Here is a 19,058-nt window from a genome sequence, read left to right as displayed (position 1 = left end):
TTCTAACTACGAGGTTCCTATAAGTTCCTATGAGCTCTCTTAGAAGCAGGTCTTCTTTAACATATTCCAATTCTTTTGCGTAATCGACTTTATCCTTTCTACCTAACAAAAGGTAAACACAAATCTTAATAAAAATAATCTTTATTTATATAGCACCATCAAATTCTGTAGCATTTTACAAATCAACCTTTTCTTGGCATCCTTTTTTATCTCTCTTGACTTCTTGACTTTTGACTTTTTTATCGCTTCTTGACTGCAATAATCCTTTTCTATCCAAAGTTGCTCTTTGCAGAGCCTCATTCAGCACATTTGATGGGTACCCTCTTTTAAGCAATCTGAGCTTCAAATCATCTACTATGTATCTTAACCTTACAAATTGACTGTATAGTACGGCCATTTTGACAAGTTGGGTATGACAACTTTCATGATGCAGGAAACTATTCGTAGCTGTACATTTGTAGTCAGGAAGCAGGAGAGATAAAAAGATCCCATGAAAAGTTATGTGTTTAATTTAATTACAGTCCTGCAGCCAAAAGGATAAAGTCAAAAATACAAAAGAATTGGCATATGTTGAAGGAAGATCCGCTTCTAAGAGACCTTATAAGATCTCCACCTTTAATATCCTTTAGAAAAAGCAGAAGTGTTAAGAATATAGTAGTTAGAAGTAGACTAGCTCCACAAACAATAGTTGGCTTAAAAAAATTATACCGATGGCAATTTTGCACTTTCTGCCAGCAAAATAGAAAACCAAAGTTTATTAATATAGGAGCAGTAGAGATGAAGGTACAGCTGTTTTTTACATGTAAATTGCAATTTGTTGTCTTTGTAATTTTTTGCTCCTGCGGCCATTTTTATATAGGAAAAAGCCCCAAGCCCCGAGACTCATACAACATATGAAGAAAGTGCATCAAGGGGATGTTTCAGTTTTAAGGTTATTGGGGTTAGAACATTTATCGATACCCCCCAAATGGGGGAGATCAACACAAAACCCTCCTCAGAAAAGAGACATTCTGGATTCTAAGAACTAATGCGATTGGCCCTTTGGGTCTGAACAACAGAAATGATTTTGGAGTATTTTTATAAAAGACGGTACACAAACTTTGCAATAAATAACAAAATTTGCAATTCAGTGAGCTCTCCTGAAATCGCGACCAATAAATCTGCTTCTTAGTAATTTTTTTTGCACATACGGTCCTAAATGGTTAATGCCAATATAGCAACGATAAAAGTCAGTGCTATCTACAGGCAGCACAAGACACACTTTATATGACAGTCACAAAGTATTGAATTGCTATTTTAATCTTTTGCTTTTATGGAAGAGTCTTACTCTGAGTGCCGATTAGCATAATTGTTTACCTGGTTACCAAGGCTGTGACGTATCACCTGCTTCATTAGTAGGCAGGTGAGGATGTCACAAACAAGAGGCTAGAAAAAGCATGGACAGCGTGAAATGACTGTTACCTGAAACCCCATGCCTATACCTCATCCTTGCCCAATGATGTAACAATTTTTTAACCTTGAGATGAAATAAAGAAGACTACTTTTAATTGCTCAGTGCTGTATCTCTTTCCTTTTATGCTGTATAAGTTTGTTAAGCGTTCAGGCATCGAACATGAAACAAAACAAAATGGAGGCTCAATGCATAATTTTAAATTTTTGACAAAAAGATGTTTATTAGAGATGAGCGAACATACTTCGCCCGCTCGAGAAAATGGCATCTCCCGCCGTTTTGCTTTTTGGCGGCCAGAAACAGAGCCAATCACAAGCCAGGAGACTCTGCACTCCACCCAGCATGACGTGGTACCCTTACACGTCGATAGCAGTGGTTGGCTGGCCAGATAAGGTGACCCTGGAATAGACTAGCCCCTGCCCGCGCTGCTCGCGTCATTCTCTGTCTGGATGCCGCTAGGGAGAGAGCTGCTGCTGGTCAGGGAAAGCGTTAGGGTGTTCTATTAGAATAGTGTTAGGCAGGAGTGATTCTACAAGAACCCAACAGCCCTTCTTAGGGCTACAATAACGTTTTATTTTACTTTTTTTTGTTTGCTTGTGGCTGGGCTTGCTGGCATTAGTAGTGCAGCTAGTACCATATTGTGAGGAATTTGCAGGGGGACTTGCTACCGTTGTGTTTAGCTCTTAGTGACACACATATCCACCTCAAACACCAAAGTGGGACAATTTATTAGGGGTTTGAGTAGAATTAGGCAGAGTCTTCTGATTTTTTTTTTTTTTAGCTGTATTTCATTTTATAGCTCAAACTCCTCTTGCAAAGCAGTGTGCTCTCATTGTAGGCTACAAAATAGCCATAGGAGAACCCCAACGGCTTACTTAGGCCTACAATAGCGTTATATTTCCCTTTTTTTTGTTTGCTTGTGGCTGGACTTGCTGGCACTAGTAGTGCAGCTAGTACCATACTGTGAGGAATTTGCTGGGAGACCTGCGACCGTTGTGTTTAGCTCTTAGTGACACGCATATCCACCTCCAACACCGAAGTGGGACAATTTATTAGGGGTTTGAGTAGAATTAGGCAGAGTCTGCTGATTTTTTTTTTTTAGCTGTATTTCATTTTATAGCTCAAACTCCTCTTGCAAAGCAGTGTGCTCTCATTGTAGGCTACAAAATAGCCATAGGAGAACCCCAATGGCTTACTTAGGCCTACAATAGCGTTATATTTCCCTTTTTTTTGTTTGCTTGTGGCTGGCCTTGCTGGCACTAGTAGTGCAGCTAGTACCATACTGTGAGGAATTTGCTGGGAGACCTGCGACCGTTGTGTTTAGCTCTTAGTGACACGCATATCCACCTCCAACACCAAAGTGGGACAATTTATTAGGGGTTTGAGTAGAATTAGGCAGAGTCTGCTGATTTTTTTTTTTTTTTACCTTTATTTCATTTTATAGCTCAAACTCATCTTGCAAAGCACAAAATCCAGTTGTGTGCTGTCAGTGTAGGTTAGAAACTAGCCATAGCAATAGGATAGCATCGTTTTGTTAAAAAAAATAAAAAACTTAAAAAAAATAAACACAAAAATTTTTTTTTTTCAAGTTTACACTTTAATTGTAATGTTTAACCCGAGGGCTAGGGGTAGAGGATGAGGGCGTGGACGTGGGCGTCCAACTACTGCAGGGGTCAGAGGCCGTGGTCCTGGGCGGGGTGAGACACCACCTGCTGATTGGGGAGCAGGGGAACGCTGCAGAGGTACACTCCCTAGGTTCATCATGTCTCAAGTTACTGGGACTCGTGGTAGAGCACTGTTGAGGCCAGAACAGTGCGAAGAGGTGATGTCGTGGATTGCGGACAATGCTTCTAGCCATTTGTCCACCAGTCAGTCTTCCACGCAGTCCACCCATGTCACCGAAATCGGCACTCCTCCAGCTCCTTCACCTCAGCCTCCTTCCCCCCAGTCTGCCCCCTCCCACCAAAATTTGGCATTTGAACCGGCATACTCTGAGGAACGGTTTTCTGGACCCTTCCCACAGTCACAAACCACTTGTCCTGCTGCTGCTGAGCTATTTTCCGATGCCCAGGTTTTCCACCAGTCGCAGTCTGTGGGTGATGATGACATTATTCACGTAGTGGAAGAAGTGTGTAAAGAGGTGTCGGACGATGAGGAGACACGGTTGTCAGACAGTGGTGAAGTTGTTGTCAGGGCAGGAAGTCCGAGGGGGGAGCAGACTGAGGGATCGGAGGATGATGAGGTGACAGACCCAAGCTGGGTTGATAGGCCGGGTGAACACAGTGCTTCTGAGACGGAGGCGAGTCCTATAGCAGAACAGGTTGGAAGAGGCAGTGGTGGGGCCAGACGGAGAGGCAGGGCCGGAGCTGGTGCATCAGCGCCAAATGTTGCCCGTAGTCAAGCTCCCGTGGCGAGGGCTAGATTTTCAGAAGTCTGGAGGTTCTTTAAAGAAACACCGGATGACCGACGGACTGTGGTGTGCAACCTTTGCCAAACCAGGATCAGCAGGGGTTCCACCACTACTAGCTTAACTACCACCAGTATGCGCAGGCATCTGAATGCTAAACACCCCACTCAATGGCACCAAGCCCGTTCACCTCCGGCCGGGCACACCACTGCTCCTTCCCCTGTGTCATCTGCTAGTCAGCCCCCTGCCCAGGACCCCGGCCCAAACACCTCCCGTGCGAAAACCCCATCTTCGCCTCCACGATCCTCCACAGCATCCACCAGTGTTCAGCTCTCCATACCCCAGACGCTGGAGCGCAGAAGGAGGTATAGCGCAACCCACCCACACGCCCAAGCCCTCAACGTCCACATCTCCAAGTTGCTTAGCCTGGAGATGCTGCCCTATAGGCTGGTAGAGACCGAGGCCTTTCGAAACCTCATGGCGGCGGCCGCCCCTCGGTATTCGGTCCCCAGCCGCCACTACTTTTCCCAATGTGCAGTCCCAGCCCTGCACAAGCACATGTCAGAGAACATCGTTTCTGACAAGGTCCACCTGACCACGGACACGTGGACGAGTGCTGCCGGGCAGAGCCACTATATATCGCTGACGGCACATTGGGTTAACTTGGTGGAGGCTGGGACCGAGTCTGACCCTGGGGCTGGTCATATACTGCCGACGCCGAGGATTGCGGGGCCTACCTCGGTCCAGGTCTCAAAGGCCTACTATGCCTTCTCCTCCTCCCACCCCTCCTCCACCTCCTCCTCTGAATTACCATCCATGGGCATGGCGCCATCAGTCGGTAGCTCTAGGCACAGCAGCAGTGCCATCGCTAAGCGACAGCAGGCGGTGCTCAAACTGCTGAGCCTAGGCGATAAAAGGCACACCGCCCAAGAGTTATTACAGGGCATCACGGCGCAGACTGATCTGTGGCTGGCACCGCTGAACCTGAAGCCAGGCATGGTTGTGTGTGACAACGGCCGTAACCTGGTGGCAGCTCTGCAACTCGGCAGACTGACACATGTGCCAATGCTGGCCCATGTGTTAAATCTCATAGTTCAGCGTTTCCTCAAGACATACCCCAATCTGTCTGATTTGCTCACGAAGGTGGGCCACATCTGTGCGCATTTCAGGAAGTCCAGCACAGATGCTGCCACTCTCAGGGCAGCGCAGCGCCGCCTCCAACTGCCCGCTCACCGACTGTTGTGCGACGTGCCCACGAGGTGGAATTCAACACTGACCATGTTATCCAGAGTTTACCAGCAGCGCAGAGCGATTGTAGACTGCCAGATGTCAACTTCCACCAGAACTGGTAGTCAGGTCAGTCAGCTTCCTCAAGTCTACAATGAGGAGTGGACGTGGATGTCTGATATCTGTCAGGTGCTGAGTAACTTTGAGGAGTCAACACAGATGGTCAGTGGTGATGCCGCCATCATCAGCCTCACTATCCCGCTGCTTGGCCTGTTGAAAAACTCTCTGGTCAGCATGAAGTCGGAAGCTTTGCGCTCGTCACAAGAGACGGGGGAAGAAGATTCCCTTGTTGATAGCCAAAGCACCCTTAGGTCTGTTTCTCAGCGCATATCGGAGGAGGTGGAGGTGGAAGAGGATGAGGAGGAAGAGGAGGAGAATGTTGGCGAGACAGAAGAGGGGACCATTGTTCAGTCCTTCACTGTTCAGCGTGTATGGGCAGAAGAAGAGGAGGTGGAGGAGGAGGAAATGGACAGTCAGGCCAGTGAGGGGAGTGAATTCTTGCGCGTTGGGACTCCGGCGCATATGGCAGATTTCATGCTAAGCTACCTATCCCGTGACCCTTGCGTTCAAAGAATTTATTCCAGCACCGATTACTGGGTATTCACTCTCCTGGACCCACGGTACAAGCAAAATCTTTCCACTCTCATCCCTGGAGAGGAAAGGAGTGTGAGAATGCATGAATACCAGCAGGCCCTGGTGCACAAGCTGAAACAGTATTTCCCTTCTGACAGCGCTAGCGGCAGAGGGCGTACTTCTGCGGGACAAGTAGCGAGGGAGAGTAGGCGACCAGGCAGCTTGTCCAGCACTGGCAGGGGTACGCTTTACAAGGCCTTTGCCAGTTTTATGTCACCCCAGCAAGACACTGTCACCTGTCCCCAGTCTCGGCAGAGTAGGGCTGATGTTTACAGAAAGATGGTGAGGGAGTACGTAGCTGACCATACCATCGTCCTAAATGATCACACAGCTCCCTACAACTACTGGGTTTCAAAGCTGGACATGTGGCACGAACTGGCGCTGTACGCCTTGGAGGTTCTTGCCTGCCCTGCCGCTAGCGTGTTGTCCGAGCGGGTTTTCAGTGCAGCTGGTGGCATCATCACCGATAAGCGTACACGCCTGTCGACTGACAGCGCTGACAGGCTGACGCTTATCAAGATGAATAAAGCCTGGATTTCTCCGCATTTCCATTCTCCACCAGGTGAAAGAAGCTCAACCTGAATAATGTATGCACTCCTTCTCCTCATTGTCCTCCTTCTCCTCCTCTTTGTACACTAAAGCAGAGGAAACTGGCAATTTTTTTGCCAGGGCCAACTGGCTCTGGCTATAGTACTCTATGTTTTTAATTTTTCTGGAGGGCCACCTACCCTGTCCTCTGTTTTAAACAATTTTTGGGAGTGCCACATACAGGCACTCAATCTATGTAATTTTTCTGGAGGACCAGCTACCTGCTCCTCTGGTTTGAAAACTTTTTTGGACTGCCACATACAGGCACTCAATCTATGTAATTTTTCTGGAGGACCAGCTACCTGCTCCTCTGGTTTGAAAACTTTTTTGGACTGCCACATACAGGCACTATCCAAATTACATTGTCTCCATAGCAGCCTCCACACGTCGTCTTTTTAGCTGCCTTCACACGTTGTCTCCATTGCTACCTCCACACGTCATCGCCATAGCTGCCTCCAAAAGTAGTCCATATAGCTGCCTCCATACATGGTCCCCTTATCAAACGAGCTGTGTCAGGCAGAATTTTGGGTTGTTTTCATGGCTTCCACATCAAAATTGTTAACTTTGTCGCCACCCTGCTGTGTAATCCACAAAATATACTGGCAAACTTTTATCATTTACCAATATTATTTCAGCGCTTCTTGCGCATCTGTTTACATTCCCCTCACCCGCCATATCCTAAACTTATAAGAACGCTACTACACTTGATCTTATACAAAAGGTTCTTAGAAGTGCTGTTTGGGGAGTAGCCTAGAGACAGGGGCTTGGATTGGTGAAAGCTCGCCTGGCAGCGGAGCGCCAGCTCCATCCCAAGATCCAACTAACATAGTTTTAACTGCAGCACCTTTAATCTACTACTAGTTCACTGCCTCCATACATGGTCCCCTTATCAAACGAGCTGTGTCAGGCAGAATTTTGGGTTGTTTTCATGGCTTCCTCATCAAACGTGTTAACTTTGTCGCCACCCTGCTGTGTAATCCACAAAATATACTGGCAAACTTTTATCATTTACCGATATTATTTGAGCGCTTCTTGCTCACCTCCTTTGGTTCCTCTCTGCCACCCATTGGTTTTAAGCCTGAGTCCATTTGGGGTATGTTTCCAAGACACTCTCTAGCCTGCCGCTGCTGCCGCTGCCTCTGCATGCCGTCCCCTATAGTGTCAGGGTCAATTATTGGATGTTTTAGATGCTATCTAGCCTTATTCGGTCACTCTGTCATTGCCATGCTGTTGCCCATAGTTTTGGCATAATGGTGCGATTAAGCAGCCTCAGAGGCATCCATGCATGCTGCCCCTGCTGTTTCCTGTCCATTTCCGTGGTGTTTCCATCCTTTTCTGAGGTTCCCAGGTGCTTGGCCAAGCTTCCCTGTGCAGATCCTTGGTCCCCTTGAAAAATGCTCGAGTCTCCCATTGACTTCAATGGGGCTCGTTATTCGAGACGAGCACTCGAGCATCAGGAAAAGTTCGTCTCGAATAACGAGTACCCGAGCATTTTAGTGCTCGCTCATCTCTAGGCTCTACGCAAGGTCGAGAAATGTCAGTTCCACCTACGGAACCTTCCTTTCCTCGGCTACATAATCTCAGACATAGCTCTCTAAATGGATCCCGCTAAACTGTCGGCAGTTCTGCAGTGGTCGCCTCCAGAAGGTCTACATGGCAGACAGAGGTTCCTGGGTTTTGCGACCTATTACTGACAGCTTATTCTGCATTTCTCCACTCTGGTGTCTCCTATCGTGGTGCTCACCAAGACGGGCGCCCGTCCCCGATTCTGGCCCTCGGCGGCTGAAGAGGCCTTCTCAAGGTTAAATTCCGCCTTTGCTTCTGCTCCTGTTCTCGCTAGGCCTGACACAGAGAAGCCCTTTCATCTAGAGGTGGATGCTTTGGCGGTGCTTACCCAAAAAAGGGTTCACTTGCGGCTTCTTTTCCAAAACTTTTTCTCCCGAAGAGAAAAATCATCACAATTTGTTACTGTTGTGTGTTCCTGAATACACCTTTTATCTGTAAAGGAGTGCTTGGGTTACTTTTTGATTATCTCAGTTCTGGTGTTGTTTTTTATGTACTGAATTTGGTTTATGAGGGTGTATTTATGCTATGATCTTGGCTCTGGTGCTGTATTTATCTTGATTCTGATGTTGTAAGTGTTCTACCTTCTGGATTTATGCAGATAACACAATATTTATGCACTTATGGTTGGTAAACTGGCAATTATTTATCTTTATAAAAGTTAATATCATTTTTAAATAATTTTTGTTGCAAATATTAAGTGCATTTTAAATATTGGAATTGTTGATTACAGTAGGTATAATTCTTTCTCGCAAAATGAGCCTGATGTTAAAAATTTTTATCCCACCCATGCACAAAACATATCTATACATAATTACCATTACATGGTGCACATATACATACACATGTATATTGTTGGTTAATGATTAATGCTTCATTGTTTTTGCTATATTACAAGCATGGCATCAAAGTGATTCTGCACTTGAGCTTACTTGGGGGATGCAATCCTTCCTGTCAGCAGCTTTGTGGTCTAATGAGTGCCATGGGGCGACCTGAGGGCCCTGCATTTCAGGTCCTGCTTCCAGGTAGAACCTGACTGTAACTAACAGAGCATGTTCAATCTGTTATATAACACACTGAAATACATTTGGATTTGAGTGTGTGAACTGTGTAATCAGTGGAAAAAATGTAAATAAAAAACATTGAATAAAGGTTTTTTAATGAAAATAAATAAAGACAAAGAGGGGTATTTATCAGGACTTTTACGCCACTAAAGTTGTATAGAAGCCCTGTAATAAAAGCCAGTGTATTGCTAGCACTTGCGCACTAGCTGCAGCCAGCGACTTATCAAACATGGTAGCCACCTAAAACATTAAGAGGCCAAATGCCAGCGCATGATAAATAACCCCCAAAGTTTCAAAAGACCACCCTTACATATCATAGTATCATAGTATATAAGGCTGGAAAAAGACTCAAGTCCAACCTTTAAGAATTAAATAAATGTTTTATCCCCATAACCGTGATATTTTTTCTCTTTCCAGAAAGGCATCCAGGCCTCTCTTGAACATGTACATAGAGTCCGCCATAACAACCTCCTGCGGCAGAGCGTTCCATAGTCTCACTGCTCTTACAGTAAAGAACCTTTGTCTATGTTGATGGTAAAATCGCCTCTCCTCTAGGCGTAGAGGATGCCCCCTTGTCCTGGTCACAGGCCTAGGTATAAAAAAAACTTTGGAATTGGTACCACATTTGCTATGTGCCAGTCCTGTGGAACATAACCAGTCCTCAGTGAATCTTAAAATATTAAAAATAACGGTCTATCTATCACGGTACATAGTTCATGCAGAACCCGGGGGTGTATGCCATCTGGCCCCGGTGATTTATCTATCTTAGTGGTTGCGAGGCGGCGCCGTACCTCTTCCTGGGTTAAACTGTTGACATTCCAAAAAGAATTTACATTATTCCTCATTGTGTCTTCCACCAGGGGATTTTCCTGGGTAAAGACAGTTGAGAAGGCGACATTCAGTAGATTGGCCCTTTCCTCATCTCCTTCCACCATAACCCCCATGTTATTTCTAAGGGGACCCACACTCTCTGTTTTTAGTTTCTTATCATTTATATACTTGAAAAATAATTTGGGATTATTTTTGCTCTCCCTGGCAATTTTTCTCTCAGTCTCTATTTTTGCAGCCTTTATCTGATTTTTTTTCTGTAATGCCTCATCGCTACCTTCACATTTTAGCACCTTAAACGCCTTATCTTTCTTGCTTATTGCTTTCTTACAAGACTAGTTAGCCACATTGGCTGTTTCTTGTTCCTCTTATGCTTTTTCCCATAAGGTATGTGTTTCTCACAGGACTTTTTCAGAATATATGAGAAAAAGTCCCATTTTTGGAGGGGGCTTTTGTCTTTGAGAACATTATCCCAGTCTATGCCTTTAAGGTCTTCCCTTAGTTGCTGAAAATTTGCCCTCCTGAAGTTTAGAGTGTTGGTTGCCCCTTCCCTGACATTCTTAGTAAATCATAGTACAAAATCCAATGATATTATGATCACTATTACCCAGGTTCCTCCCAACCTGTAGTTTTGATACCCTATCAGGTCTGTTGGTTAGGATAAGGTCCAGCAGTGCCCCCCCCCTCTTGTTGGCTCCAGGACTATTTGAGACAGGTAATTGTCTTTTGTTGTCGACAAGAACCTGCTGCCTTTGAAGGACCTGCATGTTTCTGCCCCCCAGTCAATATCTGGGTAATTGAAGTCCCCCATGATAAGTACTTCACCATGCTTTGAAGCCGCATCCATTTCACTTATCAGCATTTCCTCTGTTGCCTCCATTATATTTGGAGCCTTATAACAAACCCCTAGTAATATTTTATTATTCTTTTTCCCTCCCCTTATCTCCACCCATAGGGACTCCACATTTGCATTTGCGTTACTGATGTCATCTCGCAAGACAGGCTTGAGGCAAGAATTCACATATAAACAAACCCCTCCCCCTTTTTTATTTATTTATACGATCCTTTCTAAAAAGACTATAACCATCTATAGCAGCAGCCCAGTCATAGCTACTGTCCAGCCATGTCTCGCTGATACCCACTATATCATATTTCCACTACAACATCAAGAGTTCCAGTTCCTCCATTTTGTTTGTGAGGCTTCTGGCATTTGTGTACATACACTTTATATGGTTTTCCCTGTCCGTATTCCTTTTGTTCTTATTCCCCAATCTCATTCCAGCCCCCCTTCCTCCCCCATGAACTATGACTCTTCCCAGCTCTCTATCTACACTGTCTATTTGCCCTGCACAAGTGTAGTTGTCCTCCCCCCAGGTCTCTAGTTTAAACACTCCTCCAACCTTCTAGCCATTTTTCCCCCAAAACAGCTGCACCCTCCCTATTGAGGTGCAGCCCATCCCTACTGTAGAGCCTGTAGCCGACAGAAAAGTCAGCCCAGTTCTCCATGAACCCAAAACCCTCCTTCCTACATCAACTTTTGAGCCACTTATTTACCTCCCTGATCTCCCGCTGCCTTTCTGGTGTGGCACGTGGTACAGGTAGTATTTCGGAGAAAACTACCTTTGAGGTCCTTGCCCTGAGCTTATTGCCTAAATCCCTGTAATCATTTTTAAGGACCTTCCACCTACCTCTTACTTTGTCATTAGTGCCAATGTGGACCATGACCGCTGGTTCCTCACCAGCCCCTCCCAGTAATCTGTCAACCCGATCCGCAACATGCCGAACCCGAGCACCCGGCAAACAACACACTTAAATCTTAAGTACAAAATACACAAAATCACCAAAAAATATTAGTTTTTTTCATCAAATCTGTTCACAAAAAATTTATAAAAAAATGTATATGCCCCCAAATTATCCCACAGAAAACTTGTTATACAAAAAATAAGCCCTTAACCAGTTATGAAGATAACTACAGTATACAAATTAGTTATTGCTGGTATCTTATCCATAGAATAAGGAGAACATATTATTTCTCTACATAAAAGGCAGAAAAAGAAAATGGTGTATGCTCACCCATAGGGTAGTGTCGCTCCAAAAATGTTTTGCTGTGCTCGCCTAGTTGAAAAAAGCTTGGTCTGGTCCCAAGTTGAATGGTGAAGAAAAAACAATAGAAAAATCCTTTGTCACCAGCTGGTAAAATTCACATGTTTATTCGGTAATCCAATTAAAAAACATAGAAAGAAAAGGAAAAAATACTAAAACATGTTTGTACAAACGTCTGAGGTGACGCGTTTCGGACCTGTTACATGGTCCTTAGTCTGATTGTTTCTCTATTTTTCACATTTTCATGAAAATCGTGAGAACCTGAACTTTTTAAGCCACATCAGTTTTGGTGGCATGACTGTCTTTCTGAAAAGCAAAGAATTTTTCATTTTTTTCATAAACGCAAAACACATTGGGGCTCATTTACTAAGGGCTCCTTGGCCGCACTTTCGTCGGGTTTCCCGACTTTTTCTGTTTTTCTCCGAATTCCGCTAGGATTTTGACGCATGCAGTCGGATTTCGCCAGTTTTCACGCAACATAAATTAAGGGCGTGGTCATCGGAAAACCCGACGGATTCGGAAAAGCTGCTGAATTTAAAAAACGAAGTGTATCGCAAAATCAAGCACTCACATGCACCGGGGAGAAGATGGTGAACTCCGGCGCACCTCAGCGCAGCAGCGACACCTGTAGGAAGTTGGATGCACGAGCTTTCTGAATCGCTGGAAGACCTGAATCCTCGTCGGAGAACGCGCCAACGGATCGCGACAGGACCAGGTCTGCCTTTTCACTGAAAAGAATGTGAAAAGTGCTTGTGCATTTATTTAAGAATTGTTTGCGCCAGTTTTGTGGTGCCGCTGTATTGTTGCACAAAATTCTTCACCTAAAGGGGCGTTCTGGTACCAATTCAGACAGTTTGCTTCATTTACTAATGCAACTCCACAGAATTGTGTTACACACTCTGTGTTAAAGGTTCACCAAAAAAAGTTGGTGCACACTTCCTGAGTAGTGCATTCCATAATCTGGTGCACTTTGCATATTAGTGAGGCAAACTGCTTATAGTGCAGTTTGCATTACTTTTGATAAATGTGGACCTATGTGTCACTAGCCTCCTAAACCGAAGGTCCCAACTCATTTACTGTAGTGAGAGGCTCTGTATAATCATATAGAAAGCTCCTGTGGATTATGAATTAAACCTCCAAGTCTGCAATGTAATCCTGTGAATAGAGTCAGCCGGGTGTTGCTGAGCTGCTTTGAGTCAGGCTGCACCTAACCCTTCTTCCTCTGTCCTCTTGTAAACACGTTTACAAGACAACAGAAGATTAATGGGGTGTTGTAGCCTGACACAGCTCAGCTCTAAAAAATCTCAATTCACAGATTTATTCTGAAAGTTTTAATTAATATACAGTTCAATACCTTAATTGTGTTTTATACTAGGACATAAATGTAATCGTAAGAATGTTTTGTTTGACATGCCTAGGTAACATGCAGTAACATACATGCTGGAACTATTTTAATGGATCAAGAAGACATTTTCCATTACAAATGCATGTAAATTGTACTTTTTATGCTACATCAGGCATTTACTGCAGCAGATACAAGAACTACAGATCCCAGACCAATGCCAGAGGTAAATGAATGTGAGTTATATGGTAGGTCCTTCAAAAACATCTATAGTAGGTACTTTCCTGGTCCCAGTAGCCAAGGCATTTATAAAGGCATCAAGTTTTAGGATCTTGTTAGAGCGCTTGGGACTAAGGCACAAATAAATCAGTTCTTTCTAGAATTCTCTTTTTTGAGTTAAAACTTGCCCATTTAACCATAAAAAAATCTCTTCAAGTCATATACAAGTTTGACAAGAAGAGAGTAAAAGAGCAGTGTTACTTGTATAGTACCTTGAAAAATCTTGATATCATATTAAAGTTAAGAATCTCATTTTTTTAATTGCATCAGACTTGCTTTTTATTGCTACACAACCTGATCTACAGACAGGTGAAGACATAATTGGGAATGCAAGCTGCATACAAAAATCCTATTCCCACCTATTTTTTAACTCCCTTCCTTTATTTCCGGCTCTGTAGCTTATATAACCACAAACATGATCCATTTTTAAAAATGAGATTCTTATGCTTCTCTTACAGCGTGTTTCACATAAAACAAGGTCACTCTTCTCACCTAATTTTCAGTGTCCTTTAAGAATTTCAATTTCAAAGTTTTATTTCAAGTATACTTAGCAAGCAAATAGCTGAAAATGTGTTTTGTAGTTAAAAGCTACTTTGTACCAGAGGAGTTAAATGGAACCATACATAATTTTATTATTTATGTGACAAATGATTAGCATTGTTGTCAGGTTTATTTAATGCTTCACAAAATTCCCATAGCATTTTGCATGCAAATATCGTTATGACACATTTCACTTGAGGCTGATTGTCATTTTAACGACTCTCCTGTGAACAATGCTTCTTGAACTGTATTATTTGCTTATTATTGTAAATTATGAAGTGGGTGAGGCTAGAAAGTGAATGTGTTTGTGGAGTCAATCATTTCAATCTGAAAGCTATAGGGGATTCTGCCAACAAAGATAAAATCAGTAATTCAGTGGTTTTATGGCATCCAAGACGTGATGGATTGAAGAGCTGTTGACAAGTAGATGCAAATCTATAGCTACCTGAAGACCAGTGTCTTCATGAAACAAGTGTAGAGAAGCAGAAGCAAGACACCAAAGAAGTCATTTACAGTAACGCATTGAGAAACATCTTTTGGCTGCAAATGTCTGAAGCATAAATCACTTTTCCATTCTATTGTTGGCTATTGTCATATCTGGTTTCCCGTTCCATCACAAGTACATAAAACCAGAACAAAGCAAAACACGAGTCTTGCACCGCAATAGATATTTCTGCTGGTTTAAGACACAGAACCAACTGTAAACCATAAGCAGAAAAAGATGTATCATAACAACCTTAATGATACAAATAATTCAAAGAGCTTTATTATTACATACAAATACAGAACAAAAAATGACATAGACCAGACAATACATTTAAAAGCACTTAAAAGGTGCCACCCTCCCCGTTCCATAATCCAAACCTGTGCAAACAACGGCACTGTCCGGCTTGTAATCCGAAAGTAAAATGCACCAAGGTCGTACATTGATTCATTAAGTGCACACACGCCAAAGAACATAGTTATCAGTGCGCTTGCGTCACCTCTTATGCTCAGATTTCCCAAGACACTCCGAGGTCATATATTTAACTCATAAAGTGCGCATGCACTAATGACCCGGTTACTATTGCACCAACGTGAGAATACATTCAAATATTGCACATACTTATTGTTAAACTTTATTGTTGGAAACTGGATTAAATGCAGTGCCCGCACATCGAAATAAGTACTATATGAACTAGCTATTATAGATGTTATATTAACTAGATATGGTCCTTTTTATTAGGAAATTTCTCTTATATGCAGCCTCGTCTTATTTGAGCCAAGCATAAGCAGGTGGTCCCCTACTTAAGAACACCCGACTTACAGACGACCCCTAGTTAAAGACAGACCTCTCTACCCCCTGTGACCTCTGGTTTAGCTCTCTGGATGCTTTACTATAGTCCCAGATCAGCTTAAGGTGTCTGTCATGAAGCCTTATTGATGATCCTTGGTCCAATTACAGCAAAAAATTTTGAAACTACAATTATCACTGGGGCAGAGAAAAAAGTTTGTCTGGATCTACAATGATAAAATATACAGTTTCGACTTACATACAAATTCAACTTAAGAACAAACCTATGGACCCTATCTTGTTTGTAACCTGGGGACTGCCTGTACATGTTTAGTCACTTTTTTCTTTTTTCAATTGAGATATTATTCTGCAACAAATAAATTAACTATCTATATTATCCATTTATTATACATCTTTATTATTTTTATGTCACTTGGGTAAATGTACTTTTATGGTCATATTTACTTTCGTTATGTGTAGTATACCTATTGCAGCATATCGATAGTTGGCATAATTTGTGATAGCTGGTGATAGTGTAATACTTGATCTTCATGTTTATATTTATTTATTATATATATATTTTTATTTTTTGGTGGTAACATGTTGGCACTTTAGGTAATTCTTTTTCCCAGAATTGGAATTACAGCTGGTTAATATATTTGGATGTGTGGACGCTGCATTTAAGTAAAAACAATCCAGTAATTCGCAGTTTAATCCGGTTTGCAACAATGAAGTTTAACAATAAGAATGTGGAATATTTGAATGCATTTTCTCATGTTAGTGCAATAGCAACGACGGCACTTTATGAGTTGAATATATGACCTCGGAGTGTCTCGGGAAATCCTAGCATAAGAGTTGATGCATGCGCACTGATAACTTTGTGATGAAGATGAAGTCAACTTGAGTGACGGAATGCATGGGGTTGGTTCACACCCTGGCTGCCTTGGGTGTTTCCAGTTGACAGGTCTGATATTAGCCACAAATAGGACAAGTATATGTGCAACATCCCCCACCGGGGCCTAGCCCTTGAGGTGAGGCCTGGAGACAGCCGGGGCCCGCTGTACCGGAGTGGCTGGCGGTTGCGGCCTAAGCACGCTATTGTCACGGTGCTTGGTACGGGGGAACCGGAGGGCTGTCCTACAGCCTGGCAGGTCTCCAGCAGGGTGGTGTTGGCAAGAAAAGATGAGGGAGCGGCTGCTATAGCGGATCTCCCTGGGGCAACCCCTTAATGTCCCGAGTGTGAGTCTCTGGGTGATGGACAGGGTGCCGGTGATGAAGGCAGCCGTATTAGCAGGGACCAGACGGAGGCAGAAGTTGAAGCAAACAACTTACAGTTTATTGCAACCGGCAGGAACTGCAGAAAACGTGCCTTTAACAGGTAGGTAGGATGCCGAGATGTGAGTTGGAGGGAGCCTCAGGAGATAGTTCACCAGCCTGGATGGTAGTGGGCAGGCTGGGTGGCAGCTGGGTCCTTATAGGAAGCTTCAGCTTGTCCTGTAGAGCTTCAGGTATCACCCTTGAAGGTAGGAATGATACCCCTTTCCTCACTACACTACTCTAGTCTAATAGCTCCACTCTTCAGAGGCAGGGGCTAGGCTCTTCCTGCTCTGGTATGGGCTAGACAGAGATTTACTCACTCACTCACTACATAGACTGAGAGACTTCTCTCAGTCTAACTCTCTAAGAGTGCTTGCTGAAAGAACTCTGGAAAGACCCAGAACATTCCTGGGCCAGAGGTTTTATTACCTCCCTTTGGTCAGGTGGTGGCTGCTCCTCCAATCACATCTCAGCTTACAGAGCACAGGATGTCACACATATCATTGGATAACAGCATCTGGCATTATACAAAATACTTAACTCCTGCCTTGCCAGGCAGGATTCACCACTGCAATACCGCTATGTCCTATCAGGACCATGTAGTGTAAGGTGATTACATGCAGGTGGGACGTATTCGCAAACCCTACCTCGCCATTGCATCGGCGAGGGTGTTGCATACCCCGGGGGCAATTGAAAGAGCCGCCCTCGGCTCGACTACCGATGGTTTGGGCACAGAGGGGGCTAAGGGCACTTCGAGGAAGTGCAGGCTATGTGAGGTGTAGGGACAAACCGCCCATGGTCCTGGAGACAGGCACCTGGGTTGGTGTCGGACTAAGACAAAAATATGTAGCTGTATGACAGTTGGTCGCTGACGCCATTAAACCGAACTGTACAGTAGGAAAGGTGTGGTGTCATGTCCTGTAATCCACTCCTTGCACCAAGGCCTGTATATTTGTTTTATCAACACTTCTTCCCTGGCGGCAATTATATAGTGTATATATGCATACATTGGCATATGTGACACAATAAAACATTGTACTACATAGAGACGGTCCGACACAGCCACACTACAACCTGAAAAGCCTATGAAAGGGTTAATGCAGACTACTGGCAGATATGACAGTGTGCAACAGGTTAGCAAAATCACATTGGCTTAGCAGCCCAATGGGTACACATCTTATAACATAACGTTACAGAGGTGGATAGGCTACTCAGGGTAGCACGATAGCAAAATGTCTCTTTTCCTGCAAAGGAAAGGCATAAAAAGTGCAAGCAGAATGTCCGTACCTAAAAAGGAAGGCATTAAGTGCAAAATAATAGTCAATAGACATAGCAACTTTTCCCTGAGGTTGGCAAAAGTCTCTCAGAAGGTCTCTAGTAACAAAGTCCATCTTCTGGGTACAGCCCTTGATGTGGGGAAAAGTGTACTGAGAAGCAAAGGGTCTCCTCTATTTGGAGAGGGACAGAGTCCTTTGAAAATATGCTCTGCTGTGGCAGAGGAAGGGTGCTATCATAGCACATGACAGTGTATAATCTCTTGACTGAGATAAATAGGGGTAAGAGTCTCAGGAAAGTCTCTGGCTCTTTGGGGTAAGGACAGAAATATACAATATGTACAGTACCTGAAGTGGGCTACAGCCCTTCAGGGGTTACTCAGTATCTTCAAGAGCAATGGCTGCAGGCATGGAAGCAGGACCTGCAGCAGGGACATCATCAGCCTGGGTGAAGAAAGCAGTGTTGAGATCTGTCACCTGAAGACATCTGGTGGTAGACACTGGAACTGCTGACATGAGGCACCCAGAAGCTGGAGCTGGGACAGCAGGGAGGTCATCTGCGGCGGCAGGCATCTCAGCAAAGGAAGGAGACAGGCACTTCTCTGGCTGACCTTCTGTAGCTGGGGGCGCTGTGGAGCGCATGATGATGACCGCAGGAGCTGTAACTTCTTCACTGCTGACAGCTGAAGGATTGTTGTTCCTGGACTGACCTGTAGCTCTTGGGGGCGCTGTTGCGCTGGCGGTGGTAACCTCTGTAGCTGGCAGGGCGTTCTCACCGGACAGCCTGGGCCTCTTAGCAGGTGGTCCTGGATACTCCGCAGGACGGTCAGCAGCATTAGATAAGGGGTCAGGCCCCTTTAAGAGAGTCCCTTTTGTAGCCGGGCCTCCTATGGGGAGATGTTGATCCTCTGCAGGGAGGCCGGACTGTACCCCAGCCGGGGCTAAGGGAGATATAGTAACAGTCACTGTGATATAGGCCCTGAGGGCCACGGTACTCACATCCGCGGTGGTCCTCTGGAGGTCCGTCATCGGAGGAGGCAGCCGCTGTGGAGAATCCGCCATTGGAGACTGCGTACAGGAGACAGCAGTAAGCGGTGCAGCAGAGGAAGG

General features: G+C 44.4%; 1 long non-coding RNA gene across 1 annotated transcript in view; it reads right to left on the bottom strand.

The window, feature by feature from the left end:
- Positions 1–15,026, bottom strand: part of LOC140134099 (uncharacterized) — a 39,566-nt gene extending 24,540 nt beyond the window's left edge. The window contains exon 1 of the long non-coding RNA XR_011856090.1: positions 14,949–15,026. This is a non-coding gene — a long non-coding RNA (uncharacterized lncRNA). The remainder of the gene's footprint in view (positions 1–14,948) is intronic.
- Between the last annotated feature and the right edge of the window lie 4,032 nt (positions 15,027–19,058).

This window comes from Engystomops pustulosus, chromosome 5 (assembly GCF_040894005.1).
Source record: "Engystomops pustulosus chromosome 5, aEngPut4.maternal, whole genome shotgun sequence".
Lineage (NCBI taxonomy): Eukaryota > Metazoa > Chordata > Amphibia > Anura > Leptodactylidae > Engystomops > Engystomops pustulosus.
The sequence above is the reverse complement of the archived record's forward strand: the minus strand, read 5'-3'. Positions and strand labels throughout refer to the sequence as shown.